The sequence below is a fragment of the Marmota monax genome, unplaced genomic scaffold, assembly GCF_021218885.2.
Source record: "Marmota monax isolate L192 unplaced genomic scaffold, Marmota_monax_Labrador192_F-V1.1 WCK01_AAM20220418_F8-fsc01119, whole genome shotgun sequence".
Lineage (NCBI taxonomy): Eukaryota > Metazoa > Chordata > Mammalia > Rodentia > Sciuridae > Marmota > Marmota monax.
This window is the reverse complement of record NW_026694363.1, coordinates 32,446-47,720: the sequence shown is the minus strand read 5'-3', so window position 1 is coordinate 47,720 and position 15,275 is coordinate 32,446.

Sequence of the window (15,275 nt, the reverse complement as noted above, 5' to 3'; positions counted from 1 at the left end):
GGTTCTAGTTCATGAGGGATTGACTTCATTTCTTTAGGGTCAGTGGTAGGCAGCACATCATGGTGGGGGTGCATGGTGGAGTGAAACCATTCACACTGTGTTCTGGGGTTCCCTCATCCCCATGGATATGCCCCCAGTGGCCTGAAAGCCTCTCACCAGAACTTACCTCTTAAAGTTTTGATCACCTCCCAATAGCCCCCCAACTGGGCACCAAGCCTTTACCACATGGGCTTTTGGGGACATTCCAGATGAAACTGTAGCACCTCCCCGGGAATGGAGAGTTCAGGGCTTTGGATCAATGCACCTATCTCTGTGTTATCCCATTACTGCCCATGGGATCCTGAGGCATGGCGACATCTCTGGCCTTGTTAATGGAGAAAATGAGCCTGTGAAGGGCAGTATTGGTACCTTAGTGGGAAGGCCCTAGAGAGTCTGCTTTTGCCACCATTCCCACCTCATGCTGCAAACCATACTGTCCTAGAGAACGTCCTGTTAGTACTGCAGTGGGAGTTTTTCACCAGCCTTCATAAAACACATGAATTGTCACATGTCATACTATAATGACCCCATGCATCAATCAGTTCCATGAACCTTGCATTCTTATTCCAGGTTAGCCCCACTTTCTGTCTTCTAGTGCTGCTGTCTGGTGGATGAGAACTTTTACAGTGTTAGTTCTTACACAGAATCTCTTCCATTATTGATTTTTCTCATAAAGCGAAGGCAACAGTCATTTTCGACTTTGCTTTGTAACATCCAGAATGAATCTACCTAATTTATTTTTCTTTCTTTCTTTCCTCCTCCTCCTCCTCCTTTTATTTTTTTTTCCAGTGATGGGGATTGAACCCAGGGCCTTGTGCATATTAGGCAAGTGCTTTACCACTGAGCAACATTTCAGTCTGACGGGCAGGATATTTTTTTTTATAATATATTACAGAGGCTTTAAATAAAATCAATTTAAATATAATGTATTTTGCATATGCACATCTATACTAGAATACTTGAAGAGGATACACACCTTCTGTCCCAAAGCCAAATAAAAACAATAGAGCATCACATATTACATATCTTGCCCCACCTCCCCCACATGAGGAATTTCTGGAGGTTTCATTGTCATTTAGTCACAGGGTAATTGAGAAACACTTTGGGGAACTTTTCAAAAGAAGTTCATCAGCTAATAAAGAACACAGAGATCAACTTTAGTCATATATGAAGTTTTACATTAGTAAAAGATATTTGAAGGAAAAAATATCCAATCTGAACCTTGGCAAAATATCTCTCTTATCTTTATTTGGAAGTTAGAAAATAGAAACTGAAAAAAGATGACAGTAATGCAACCATGAATACTGATTTCCCACCGAATTTCCAAACGCTTGAGAGTTATTTATGAAAAATGTGTCTTAGTGAGAAACTAGGGAAGGGGAGGGATAAATTGTATTTCTGGCTCTTCCTCTGAGTCATTCTTTGACCTTGTGCAAGCTCCTTACATATTCTGTGATTATAATTCTGCACTGGAGGCAATAATACTTATCTTACTTAGGGATTCAAATAGTTATTCAATATTATGTCTTAGCATTTATCTCCTTGTATGAAATTTCTTACAAGGGTATATGAATTGCTATAAGTTAAAAAATAAACATGACAAAGACATCAAAAATAAAGAGGCTTTCAGCAAGACAAAATAATCTCCAGGGAGCCTGAATTTTGAAATGGAAGAATAACATGTTTTATTACCTTCTCCCCTTTTTAAAAAGATTCTATCTAGGAGGCAGCAGCATGGGGACATTTTTTTTTCCTAATCCCTCCTTCCTTAAACAAAACAAAACATGAAACGTTTCAAAAGGCTCTTGAGGGGTCAGTGTGTCATATCCGGGGGCACCGTAGAAACAGCAGAAGGGCCGCTTATGTGCCTTCTCAAGCCCGAGAGGCTCTGCTCAGACTTTTCTCATGGGCTCCGTCTGGAAGGAGAGCCTGCAAGTGACTGAACGCTGGTGTCTGGACCTAGGGCTGAGACTCAGCCTTCCAGAATGCTCCATCCTCTCCGAGTCTCAGAGCTGCTGCCTCCACACAGGGAGACTAAGCCCCTCTAGGATGTTTACAAGAGGCATAGGTGATAGTGCTCAGAATTCTTTGTCAAACTGAAGGAAATAAACGAATCTGCTAGAAGCACATTGCTTGTTGGTGAGAGATTTTAGAGAAACAGCAAAGTGAAATAGACTTAGAATAGGAGGCAGAATGTGATGGTATTCTAGGAAGGGTCTCACTGGTGCTGTGTGGGGAGGAAGGGTGAGGATGAGCTGATGTCACGGCAGGAGATGGACCTGAGACTTTCCCCTTGGCAGGAGATGGGGGCATTCAGACAGAGGAGAGCAGAGGGGAGGCGTGGAGGTGGGGACGGAGCCTGGCCCCAGCAGACCTGCAGGCAGCAGAGCTCCTGCCCGGGTCAGGCTGAAGGGAAGGCAGCTGCCCCTCACCCGTGTGGCCTTCATTCTCTTGCCCGGAACCACAGGAAAATTCCACTGCACACTGGAGAGAGAAGAAGAGTGGGAAGCAACAAATAATATCCAAAAACATAATTTCAACTTCAGTTTGGTGCAGCCACTCTGGAAAGCAGTATGGAGATGCCTCAGAAAACTTGAAATGGAGCCACCGTTTGACCCAGCTATCCCACTCCTTGGTTTATACCCAAAGGACTTAAAATCAGCACAGTACAGTGATGCAGCCACATCAGTGTTTATCGAAGCTCAATTCATAAGAGCTAAACTATGGAACCAACCTAGGTGCCCTTCAACAGATGAATGGGATAAAAAGAAATGTGGTTTATATATACAATGGCACATTGCTCAGCCTTAAAGAAGAATGAAATTATGGCATTCGCTGGTAAATGGATGGAACTGGAGACAATCATGCTAAGTAAAATAAGCCAATACCCCAAGACCAAAGGCTGAAGGTTTCTCTGATATGCAGATGCTAACTTACAATAAGGGGGGCAGCTAGGGAAGAATAGAGGTACTTTGTATTAGGCAGAGGGGAGTGAAGGAAGGGGAAGGGGTATGGGGTATGGAAGGATAGTGGAATCAAGCAGACATTATTACCCTATGAGCATATATGATTACATGACTGGTGTGATTCTACACCAGGTACAATCAGAAAAATGAGAAGTTATACTGCATTTATGCATGATGTGTCAAAGTGCATTCTACTGTCATGCATAACTATTACAACAACAACAGGACAAAAAAATCCACATAATTTGAACCTCCCAGATCCCCTGAATGGGCTTAGGGAACCTCCAGTGTTCCTCCTAACACACTTTGAGAACCACTGTTCCAGACATTCCTTAGATACTTATTGATAGAAGACACAAAATTTAAAAGAAATCTGGATTAGTAATGTGACCACCACAGTGGAGGGGGTGGGGTCATCAGCACCATGACAGCATGACAGGCTGGGCCTGCAGCGTGAGCTGGTGCAGCCCCAGTGGCCCGGTCAGCAGGTGGGGCTTGGGGCTCCCCTCTCCTGGACACCCACAGATGCTGGGAGGCACCTGGGCCTTGTCCCCCAGGAAAAGGCTTCCCTACACCACAGCGTCTCTGGACCCACGGGGCCCCCACTCTGTGCTGTTCTGCCTCAGGGACAGTGGCCTGGGCAACCTCAGGGTCCACAGTGTCGAGGGCTCCGTTTCCCCCAGGGCTGTTTGCACAGGACCCTGAGTGTGGGATGGAGTCCGCTGGGCGTGTGTCCTCCATAGCGCCCTCTTGTGCTTTCTCGTGGCGGGACACATGGTGTTTGGGCTAAGGAAGAGCTTTTTATGAGCATACTTTCACAGAAAAATGCAAAAGCAATGCCCTTTTGTTGGCCACTTTCCATGGCTGTGAACCAACACCGGAGACAAACCCCTCAAAAGGAGGGAGACTGATTTCCACTCACAGTTTCAGAGGCGTCAGTCTGTGATTGCTTGGCCCAGCGGCTCTTGGGCCCAGAGTGAGGCCACTCATGGTGGAAGAAGCCTTGGCCAAGGAAAGGTGTCCAGGAAGAAGAGAGAGATGGGGGGAGGAAGGGACCAGGGACACAATATACCCTTCATTGCCATGTCTCCAATGACCTACTTCCTCAGGTCGGCCCAGTGTCCCGGTTCCCACCACCAGCTGGGGACAAGCCTTCACCCCGCGAGCTCTTGGGGCACATCCCAGATCTAGACCAAGACAACTTTCAAAAACCCGAATAACAGTAATGCCAAGGGGAAAAAGCCCGGCGGCATCGCCCACAGCCTGCCCACGTGCGGAATGGGCCACTGACCACGTCCTGTGGCACGTCGCTCGGCTTCCAGGAAGCCAGACAAAGACCCTTCTCAGCTGTCTGTCTCTGTGGACTGTCCCCGGGATCCTGGCAGGTGTGTTTCCCAGGGTTCAGCAGCAGCTGGGGTGTGGGAGTCCCCTGTGCCACTTGCATCACCGTGTGTGGCGGGTTTGGGGGGAGTGCTGTTGGCACCGCTGGTCACCGAGGTCATCGGCCTGGTGATCGCCTTGCTGGTGGAGGGTTGTGGTCGCTGTACAAGACTTAAGCTCGCGTGTCGGTGAGTTCAGCTCTTTATTGGGAATCAGTGTGAACATTGTATTGGGAGATGGTATGAGTGTCCCCCAAGACTTCATGTGTTGAAATGGAATCTCACTGTGAGGTGTTGAGAAGGTGGAAACTTAATCCAGCCATAGTGTGTAGAGGTGGGGTTTGGGGAAGGGATTAAAGTCTTTAGCGTGGAGCCCCCATCATTGATCCCGATGGCTTTGTAAGAAGAGGGAGAGAGACCGGAAAGGCACACATTCAATGTGTGCTCCCTTTCTTGCCATGTGTTGCTCTGAGGCTGTGCCAGCAAGAAGGCCATCATGGGATGAGGCCTCTAGATCTTACACCTCCAGAACTGAGGGCCAAAATAAACCTTTTATCTTTATAAATTAGCCTACTCCAGGTATTTTGTTGTGGCAATGCAAATGGACTAAATCAGTAAACTTAGAGTTTCTTAATAATTCCTAAGAGTCTATATTAACAAGCATATATCTGGGCATAATTCTGGAAGATACTTGTAGGCTCTTCCCCTCTTTCCTTTATTCTTTCTGTCTTTTCTGTGTTAGAGATGGCTGGTAATATCCCTAAAACATTTAAAGGCTATTTTTCCAGCTGAAATTACTTGGGTTTCTTTTTAAACCATTTTTTTCTTCTCAGCAAGGACTTTTCCATCATTGCTTAATTATTCCAATCAGGCTGAAGTATCTGCGTGTGACTTTGCGGGCTAGAGAAGGTTGTAAATAATGACTTCTGTCAAATCGCAGTCCTCAGTGTTTGCAAAAAAAAATCAGTTGTGTTCTTGTTCAATATTAGAAAAGGTCCAAACTTGGGAAATATGATTGCTATTAAATCCAGAGAAGAACAAATCTCAAACCCATCCTTTAAGTTTTAAGGGGCCCTCTGGGGCACCCTCCAGGAGCTTCTCACTGGTGTGAATTAATAAACTACCTTTGACCATGGGGGAAAAAAAGAAAGAAAATACACAATTTCAGCAGCTCACAGGAGACTTACAACATGACCATTCTTCACCTTCAGCAAGAGCCATGGGATATCTGGGAAAAGGCGGCTACACTGGAGCCCTGCGTCCCAGGCTGTGGGAGAGGAACCCTGGGCATGGTGCCCCTCAGCCGCAGCACCAAGGACTGGCCGTGAGCAGGCCGGGCTTGGGCTTCTTTACGGTTCCTTTGTCCCTAAAGGCTGCTTGATGTCATTCCCCCTTTCTCTTTCCCTCTCTTCTCTCTCCCCCCATCCCTTTCCCAGGAGAAATCCACTCTGAGTTTCTAATTGGGATATCTGTGGAATTCTGGAGGAGCTCATGGGATCCAGGAGGGGACCCTTGCCAGGTCAGGAAGGAGGAAAACCAGGGAATCTCTAGAAATACCAGCAACAACCTTCTCTCTCCAGGACGTTGCCAGGATGACTCAGGTGATGGTTCATTTTGCGTGTGAACTTGGCTGGACCAGGGGACCCAGGTATTTGGTCAAACATTATTCTAGATGTTTCTATGAAGCTATTTTTTTTTAAAAGATGGGATTTAAAATTGGTTAATTTTGAGTAAAGTAGACGACCCTCTGTAATGTGAGTGGGCTTCACTTGATCAGTTGAGGGCCTTTAAAAATATAAATACCAACTATAGCTTCCACAATCCCACGAAACCAATTCCTTACAACCAATCATTCTGTCCCTCTGTCGATCTGTGTCCCCATCTCTGCCTCTCCTTACCCACAAACACCCACAGCAGTTGTTTCTCTGGAGAACCCTGGCTACTGCACTCTGCTGTGCCTGTCCCCCTCTCCGGGTGACCATTCTGATTCAGAGAACGTGTCATGTGCTGGTCTCGACTGCTGGAGCGCAGAGGCCGTGCTGTGTAGGACCTTGCCGGGTGCTGATTGACAAGCCAACGTGGGTACGACACTTAGAACCCAGGGATCAGAAACAGGAGCCCCTCTGCCTGGAAGTCTCAAGCCACACTGAATCCTCCCAGATGCACCTACGTCATGGATCCTGCCTATTAGGTTTTCCTGGGTCTGGTGTCAAGGACTCTCCTGTTCTCCAACCCTGTCTTACTGGTCAGGAAGGGAACCCTTCGCCTCCATTTGTGCAACTCCACGCCTTCCCAGCCCCTGGCCACCAGCTCCTTGCTCCCTGTAAAATGTCGAGTTGATAAGATCTCAGCTTTCTTGTTGGAGGCCCACACTGTGCATGGTGACAAGTGACAGAGGCAGGCTCTGTTATTCTCCCGTTAGACAAGCTGCACAGCTGAATAGCGCCCCGGTTTCTGAGGCTCTGCAATGTTAACATGCTGTGTTCTTTCTGGACAAATATCGGCTCCCGTTCCTGAGACACATTTTCAAAGCCAAGCGGGACATCATGGCACTTCTGCTTCAGGCAGGGTGGCGGGGGCTGCGGGGGCTGGCTCGCACGCCCCTCATCCCTTCCAGTTGCTCAAGCCAGGGCGAGCCTTTTGAAGAGACTCCTTCATCCTCTCTAGAGGAGTCAGTAAACCGTGGCTCAAGACCGAATCCAGCCGGCTGCCTGTGTTTGTCCCTCGCCCCTGGAGCACTGCCACACGCTCTGCACGTGGCGGGATGCTGCTCTCCCTAGCAGGAGCAAGGCTGGAGCTTGCAGCGAGGTGGTGCGGCTGCGCAGCCAGGCTGTCCATCTGGCTTTTTACAGGAGGTGTGCGGACTCCTCTGTGGAGCAGTGGTTTCCAGAGTGTGGTCCCTAGAGCAGTAGTATCAGCTTCACTGAAGGCTAGTAAAGAAATCCAAGTTCTCACTCCACCCCGGCACACTAATCAGAATCTCGGGTGGTGGGCCCTGCTGGTGAATCTGACCACACTGAAGGTTGAGAACCACCGGGTATCATGTGACCCTAGTTTCAAGGCAACACTAGCCTACCAGGAAGTTAGGAACCTGTAGCAGTTTTTAATTCCTAGTATGGCCTTATTTTTTCACAATTGCTTAGGAAAATGAATATTGTGTGTTGTGACATGTTGGCTGAGGAATTTCAAGAGGCTGTTTGTAGTGGTGTCTATGATTAAGAATTGTGCTTCCTGCAGAAGGGATCATTAGCTGACTTCATAACACTTACGAGGGCTGATTTATGCACATTGCATCGATGTCCCTTTTTAAAGTTAAATCTCTTTAAATTAATTTTTGATCACACTTGAGCATGAGACACTGACTGACGATGTGCATTAGTGGGCTGTGATAGTGAACAGCTCCCACGCTGTCCCGGGGGCTGCGGATGAGCCTGATTCAAGACGTCCATGAAAGGCACGGAAAGGCATGACTATGGGGGTGTCCCTCTGTTGGGGGTGTCGCGATGCTGCCTCCGATTGCCCTTGTCTGTTTTGTGCTCTGTGATGGAATGCCACAGACTGGGTGGTTCATGAAGAACAGTTACTCTTCACCGTTTCAGAGACTGGAAAGACAAGGTGGTTTGACTTTGACCTTTGTTTCCAGTTTTGCTTTATTCTCCTGCCTGTGTCTGGGGAGTGCCCCCTCCCTGTGTGACCTGGCAGAAGGTGCCACGTGGTGATGGGGAGGGAGGCCCACACAGGGGGAGGGCCACAAATCCACTCCTGAGTGACACCCGCTCTCCAGGAGCTCAGGCCTGGTGACCCAGCTGCCTCTTACGGGTCCTGCCTCTTACGGGTCCCGCCTCTCACCCTCTTGCTTGGAGGTCAGTAGTGACCCATGGACTTTGAGGGAGGCCTTCAAACCCACGGCAAGCTTCTTCTCCGCTGGGGAGAGTGCGGCACCAGGGTCACACACTGAACTGCGTTTCAAGGTTTGGGACATCTGAGAAGCAAAGGGAAGGGTGATGTGGGAGGGTGAGCCCTGGGCGCCAGCTGCTGTCATCTCCATCTGTGGCTGGACCAGGAGCGAGGAGATTCCACCAGGCTTCTCTGGACTGTGGCCTCCTGACTCTTGTTTCTAGGCACTCAGACTTGAAAAGGCTTCACCAAGCCTCTTCCTTTGCCTGCATTTCGGGCTTAGTAATTATCAACACCAGGATTTTCTTTCACTCACCTGTCTTCCTCACGCAGATGGGATTTTCATGGGCCACCCAGTAATTTTGTTGTCATAAAATCAGCCAAAAGAAATGAACAGCACCCGCATTCCAGGTGCTTAGGTAGAGATTCACCGTTAGGACGACAGGGAGAGATTTCAACTCTGACCACACTCACCTCACTGGTTTCACAGCTTCACACAACTTTTAAGAATTATTATAGACAGCAGGAGGGTTCACAGATCACAGTTTCCATACTTGGATAGTGATGGCTGTTACAGCCTCCGAACAAAACCTGCATATTTACGCTAAAGCGTTGTGCACACGTCACCCTAATGTTTGTCTGAAATAGTAGCACACTGGTTTGACTTTAACCTTCATTTCCAGTTTTGCTTTATTCTCCAGTAGAAGGATTCAGGCTCTTCTGTACTGTGGAGCTGGTAAACTACAACCTGTGGGCAAGTCCTGCCTGTTTGTGCAAATAAAGTTTTATTGGAACTCAGCCATGCCCACTGGTTGACATATTGTTTATGACTATTTTTTTTGTGCCTCAATAGCTGTGTTGAGTTACTATGACTGAGGCCATATGGCCTTCAAAGAAAACTACCTTAAATGTCCCTTATGAAAAGATTGACAGCCTCTGCTCTTCTGTGTCACCAGCCAAGGCAGCATTTCAGGGCTAGAGATGGATTTATTGGTAGACAGTAAATCAGGTGGAGGATGTGTTCCTCTCAGTGTCGGCTTTGCCTTAGGTATCAGTGCAGAAGCAGAAGCAGAGCACTTTGTACTCAGTGTTTAGAATAACGGACCACGGTGGGGTTTTCCATGATTTATTTTTAACCCTTATTCCTATTCAAACGTGATAGAAAAGGATCCTTCCAGAGAGTGCTATCTTTCCTATTTGTGATAGGACCCTGAGTGCAAACTCCTTATGAGAGAATGTCCTGGCGAAAGGGCTCATGCTGTGTGGAAGCTCCTTTGACCAGAATGTGGGAGGCAGCCTCTAAGATAAGCCCCATCGGCCCTGCTCCTGTGTTCACATCATCACATAATCTCCCGCCTGTGGGCTGGATCTGGAATCTGGCTTCTAATAAACAGAGTAAAGTAAAAGTGGTGCAGCATCGCAGCTGAGAGTGGGCTGTGAAAGACTCTCTCTCCCTGTTTGCTCACCTTGGGGGATGCCGGGGCAGTCACAAAGCAACCCTGCTGCTATGGTTTGGGTCTGTCTCCTGCCAGGAGCCCAATGACAGGTGTCCAGGCCACAAGGGTAGAGAGAATGGATCAATGACATCATCACAGGACTGGGCTCATTAGCAAGGAATGGATTTCATGTGGAAGGATGAGTTTAGTAGTTTCCTACCCACTTTCTCGCCTTCTCTTTGTCTTTCAGCATTGGATGGTGCAACAAAACGGCCCTTGCCAGACGTGGCCCTTCCTTCCTGGACTTCCCAGCTTCCAGAGCTTGGAGCTGATACATTTTTGTTCATTACAATTGCCCAGTCTGTAGTAGTCTGTTACAGCAGCACAAACAGACTGAGACACTGTGAAAAGGCCCATGTGGCAAGAGACCAAGCCATGCCAATGACCACACAAGTGGCCTTGGAAGCAAATCCACACCCACCACTCTAGGCTGAGCCTCAGATGAGACCACAGCCTTGGTTGACAGCTGACTGAAACCTCACAAGACCCGGCCCAGCCATGCCTGCACCCCTTACCCAGAGACTGTGAGATTAAAAATGTTTGTTGTTTTAAGCCACCAAATTTTAGGGTCCTTTGTTCCCCAAGAGGGAAAAACTCAGCTGAACTAGGGAATGATGCCATTTTCAGGCAATGTAACTTACTCAGTCCACTTTATTAGTTAATAGTAATTGACAAGGGCAAGTCAGCACCCTCTTGAAGTGCAATTGTTCCTTGGTATCCAGGGAAATACAAAAATCCCAGGTTCTAGATCACTTGTATAAAATGGCACAGAGCTGGGCAGGTGGCTCTGGACACTGAGGCAAGAGGATCCTGAGTTCAAAGCCAGCCTCAGCAACTGAGCAAGGCCTAAGCAACCTAGAGAGACCCTGCCTCTTAAAAAAAAAAGGCTGGGGATGTGGCTCAAGTGCTCCTGGGTCAAGTGCTCCTGGGTCAATCCCGGGTACCAAAACAAACAAATAAATAACAGTGTTTTCAGATGGCCTATGCATGTCCTCCCTGCACTGCACTTTTAATTATCTCAAGATTACTTATAACACTGAATATAATTATAAATGCTATGTAAGTAGTTGTTATGTTTTAAAATTTATATTTTTTTATTTAAAATAGTTTTAAATATTTTATATCTGTGGTTGCTTGAGCCCATGGAAGTGGAGCTCACAGATAGAGAGGCAGAGTGATCTGTTATTCCATGGGATCCACTTGTCCCCAACTACTGTCAACACGCCCAAGGCCTCGCTCCCGTCTCCAGGGTTGCACACTACTCTGAGGATTGGCAGATACCGTGGTGGGTCTCCACTCCTCTTTATGCACAATCATTATGTCTTAGCTCACATGGCTAGCTGTGATATATATATATATATATATATATATATATATATATATATATATATATATATATATATATGAGTGGCTAATTTTATGGGAAATGAAAGACCAGAAATTGCCCACTTTGAAGAGCTATCTATTCTTTTGAAAGTGAAGCCAAGGCACGTTACAGGTGTCAACATCTGTACTTTGTAAGATTCAAGCTTTGACCTATCTCCACTGTAGGGCCAGCCTCGTGCTCCGGCAGCCCCCAGCTCCTGCAGCTGCCTGGCAGAGGAGCTGTGAACAGCCAGGCCTGAGCAGCTGCAGCTGTCCCAGAGTCCCCCAGCCCATGTCCTACTGGCCTTTGCTGCTCATCAGACCCCTGACAGCTGTCAGGTGGCCAGCATAGGCGGGGGAAGCTCTGTGGCCATCAAGAGAGTGGTGAGGGCAGGACAAGCAAAGCTCGCCAGCTGCCGGCCCAGCCTGGAGGCTGATTTGGTGAAGACAAACCAGTTCAGTTTATTCTTTTCCTTTCTTCTCTCATGTACATCCGTGGGATCTCGAGGCTCCTCTCTGCATATAGACATGTACTTAGGGGCATGCGCAGACCATAGCGGCAGGGCGGCTTCCTCTGAGGGAGAATCTGCCCCAGATCTCTCCATGGCTTGACAGGGGCCATCTTCTTTTTGTGCTTATTCTTGTTGACTTCCTTCAATGCATGTCTGTGTCCAATTTTCCTGTTTTATGAGGACGCCAGTCGTATTGAATGGGGCCTCTGCCTCAGTGACCCACTTTCAGGCTTAATTACCTCTGTAAGGATTCTATTTACAAATAAGCTCACATTATGAGGCACCAGGAGTCAGGACTCCAACAGACTCTTTTAGAGGGGGACACAGTTCTACTTCTACATCAGTGCCTTCACCCAAAAGCTATTAAAGTATTCCATAATTATTAAATGGCCATAGCTATGATTTGTGGGGTGCTTACTAGTCAAGATAAGTGTTTTATGCAGGACAGCTCATGGAATGTTAATGAAGTCCCGAAAAGGCCCTAGGCCAAAGTCCACCTCAAAGAAATGTTAATGAACAGCCCCCAGCAAAAAGGTGCTGACTCAGAAGTCCTTCCTGACCAGATTACTTCTTTGGCCCACCTGTGTCCCACCCCTGGGGCCTTCCCACCTACATTGCATCACTGAAAGAACTATAAAAAGGGGAGACAACATCCCTTCCACGGATTCCACCTCTTGGGTCCCCTTCTTCCTCCGGGAGAAGTCTTTTCTGCTGTCCTTTAATAAACTTCTAATTTCTACTCTGAAAAAAAAAAAAGGTAAGTGTTTTATGTGCATTTTAAAATTTTAACCTTTACAGCAACCTTGGAAAAAGTTGTGTTATTATTATTTCCAATTTAGAGATGATGAAAGTGAGGATTGAAGAGATTATATAACTTGTCCAAGACCTCACAACCTGGGGATGGCAGGGTGGGACTCTAGTCCAGGTTGGAATGATTGCAGAGACCACAATTTTCATATCATAAGTTCAATTATCAGAGTGTTCTGCTTGTTAGGCAAGCACCCACTGTGATTAGTCAACGTCTTTCTTCCCTATGTTATCGAGCTAACCTTTCTTCCTTGTTTTGCAGCCAGATTGACCGCATTCCCTGGTCAAAGTCAGGTGTGTGTGAAAAGTTCCCGGGCCCTTTGAAAGCTTCACTCTTCCAGGAAGCAATGCCTGACTTCCCCTCAGATGATATAACCCTGCATCCTCTGATCACAGGGCCCATCTATCCAGAGCCTTCCTGTTTGCTGATGAACATCTTGAAGAGTGTCCCCAGAGCAGATGGGAGCTGCTCCAAACACACTGGCTTGTTGTGTTCCTGGTAAATGAAACCTCCCTGTCCCTTTAAGCCAGACCACAGGCAGCTCCTTCTCCTTCCCCAGAAGTGTATCAGAATGTAGGCCAAGCAAATGCCATACACTGAAACTCTACGCACCTTTGAATTAAGCCTGAAGAACACTTTCTCTCTGCCTCATTGAAGGCCAAGTCATCAGCTGAGGCCAGCAGGCAGGCCCTAGGGCTTCAGGAAGAGTGAGGACCCTGTTGTTAGGACCCTGCCCCAGTCAACAGCAAAGGGCTGCCTTTGTGGGCATCTCACAGCAAACTTGTGCACATGCTGCTAGGCTTTGTCACTGGTGTTTGTTGTTGGTCTCTTCCCTTGGTGTCTGTTATGGTTTGGATATGAGGTGTCCCCCAGAGCCCCTGTGTTGATGCAGGAATGTCTGGAGATGAAATGACTGGATCATGAGAGTCCATCCTAGTCTGAATGGCCTGGCTTGGAGGAACCCGCAGCAGGTAGGGGGTAGCTGTGGACGTGGGTCTCTAGGGGTGTTTCCTGGAAGGCGCATCTTCCCCGTGGCTCCTTCCCCCTTCCCCCTCTCTGCTACCACGAGCTGAGCCGCTGCCTTCCCCACGCCCTTCCACTGCCACGTTCCCCACGCCCTTCCACTGCCACGTTCTGCCTCCCCTTGGCCCGAGCAGTGGAGTCACTGAACCCACAAACACATGAGCCAACATAACCTTTTGCTCCTCTCAGTTGTTCTTGTTGGGTATTTTGGTCATGGAGGTAAAAGGCTGACTGGCGTGGTCCTCCGTGAGGCTCTAGCGTGTCTGGAGGCAGGAAGGACTTTCCCTTTCTCCAGTTGCCTGTGTCTTCCTTTGTTTTTTTAAAATTACCCGTTAGGTGGTTTTGTAAGTGAAGAGATTATCATTCTCCCAAACCCTAGGTTTTAAACTCGCCTGCTAAACTACCGAGGAGATTGACACTCATCTGAAGGTGCACAGCCAGAGTGTCCTGGGTGGTCTCAACACCTGTGATGGGGCAAGGACCCAGCTGCCAAGCCCTCCCTCCTGCCTCCCCAAATGGCACTGGGATTGAATAAGACAGACAAGGTTGCTGCTCTTAGAGGCATTCTGCCTGGAGGTTGATAGGGGTGTGTGTGATAGAGTGTGTGTGTGTGCACGCGTGCCCAGGTGTGCCTCACTGGGCTCCTCTAGAGCTAGTTCCTGGATTCTGCTTCATGCCTTACTGGCTGTAAAGACTCGGGTGCATCTTGGTATCCACCATATCCCTGTCTCAGTCATCTTTTCTTCACTGTGAACAAAAGACTTGATGAGAACAACTTGAAGAAGGAATAGTGTATTTTGGCTCATGATTTAGAGAATTAGTCAGGGGTTGGTCAGCTCCATAGCTCTGGGCCTGAAGAATATCATGGCAGAAGAGTGTGGTGGAGGCCAGCAGCTCAGGACACAAAATCCATGAAGCAGAGAGAGCGTCGCTCACCAGCAACAAAATATAAAACCCTAAGCCATGCCCCTTCCTCCAGTCACACCCTACCTGCCTGTGGTTAGTTACCTCCCAGTTAATCCAGATCAGTGGATTAACCCACCGATTAAGTTACAGCTCTCATAACCTCATCATTTCACCTCTGAACATCCCTGCATTGTCTTACACACGAGCTTTGGGTGGACACCTCATATCTAAACCATAACAATCCCCCTTTATTTGCCAGGTGAAGTTCTGCAAAGGAGACTTTGAACTTACCATAGTTGTGAAATTTAAAGTATCACACACACACTGAACCAGCTTGAAGCAGGAAGCTCTTCTAGACAGCATTTCTAGACATCTCTGAACCATGCACAGTTCTGGACATCTGCCATGAAATGACGTGCAGAACCTCTGCGTTGTGAGAGCTGAGAGAAGCAAGCAGAGCCCTGGGGAACCGTGGAGTTGGGCAAGATGGCCTTGCCTTGCTGCCCTTCTGGCCTTTCATGTCCCTAGTACTAACCTCTCCAAGCCCTCTGCAGGCTCTGCAGCTTCTGTCTTTCCCACTTATCAAAAACAAGAAGAGAGTTTCTGTATCTATATGTGATTAGAAGGAAGACCAGGAGCAGGAGTGATGGCCTACGAGCCCAGACCCATTTTTCTGCAGCCTCAACAGTTTGCATCCTCTAGAACCTTGAGCCTGGCCACCCGAGTGGCAGGTCTGGGATCCTGACAGGTCATCCCCATGAGGAAAGGGGAGCTTCCAGGCCAGCCCCCCAACCTCAGTGAGGCATGGAGGCAGCCAAGGGCGCGGTACACAACACAGTATGTGCTGTCACACTGGGAAAGTCCTTCTGTGGGGAACAGAGGGC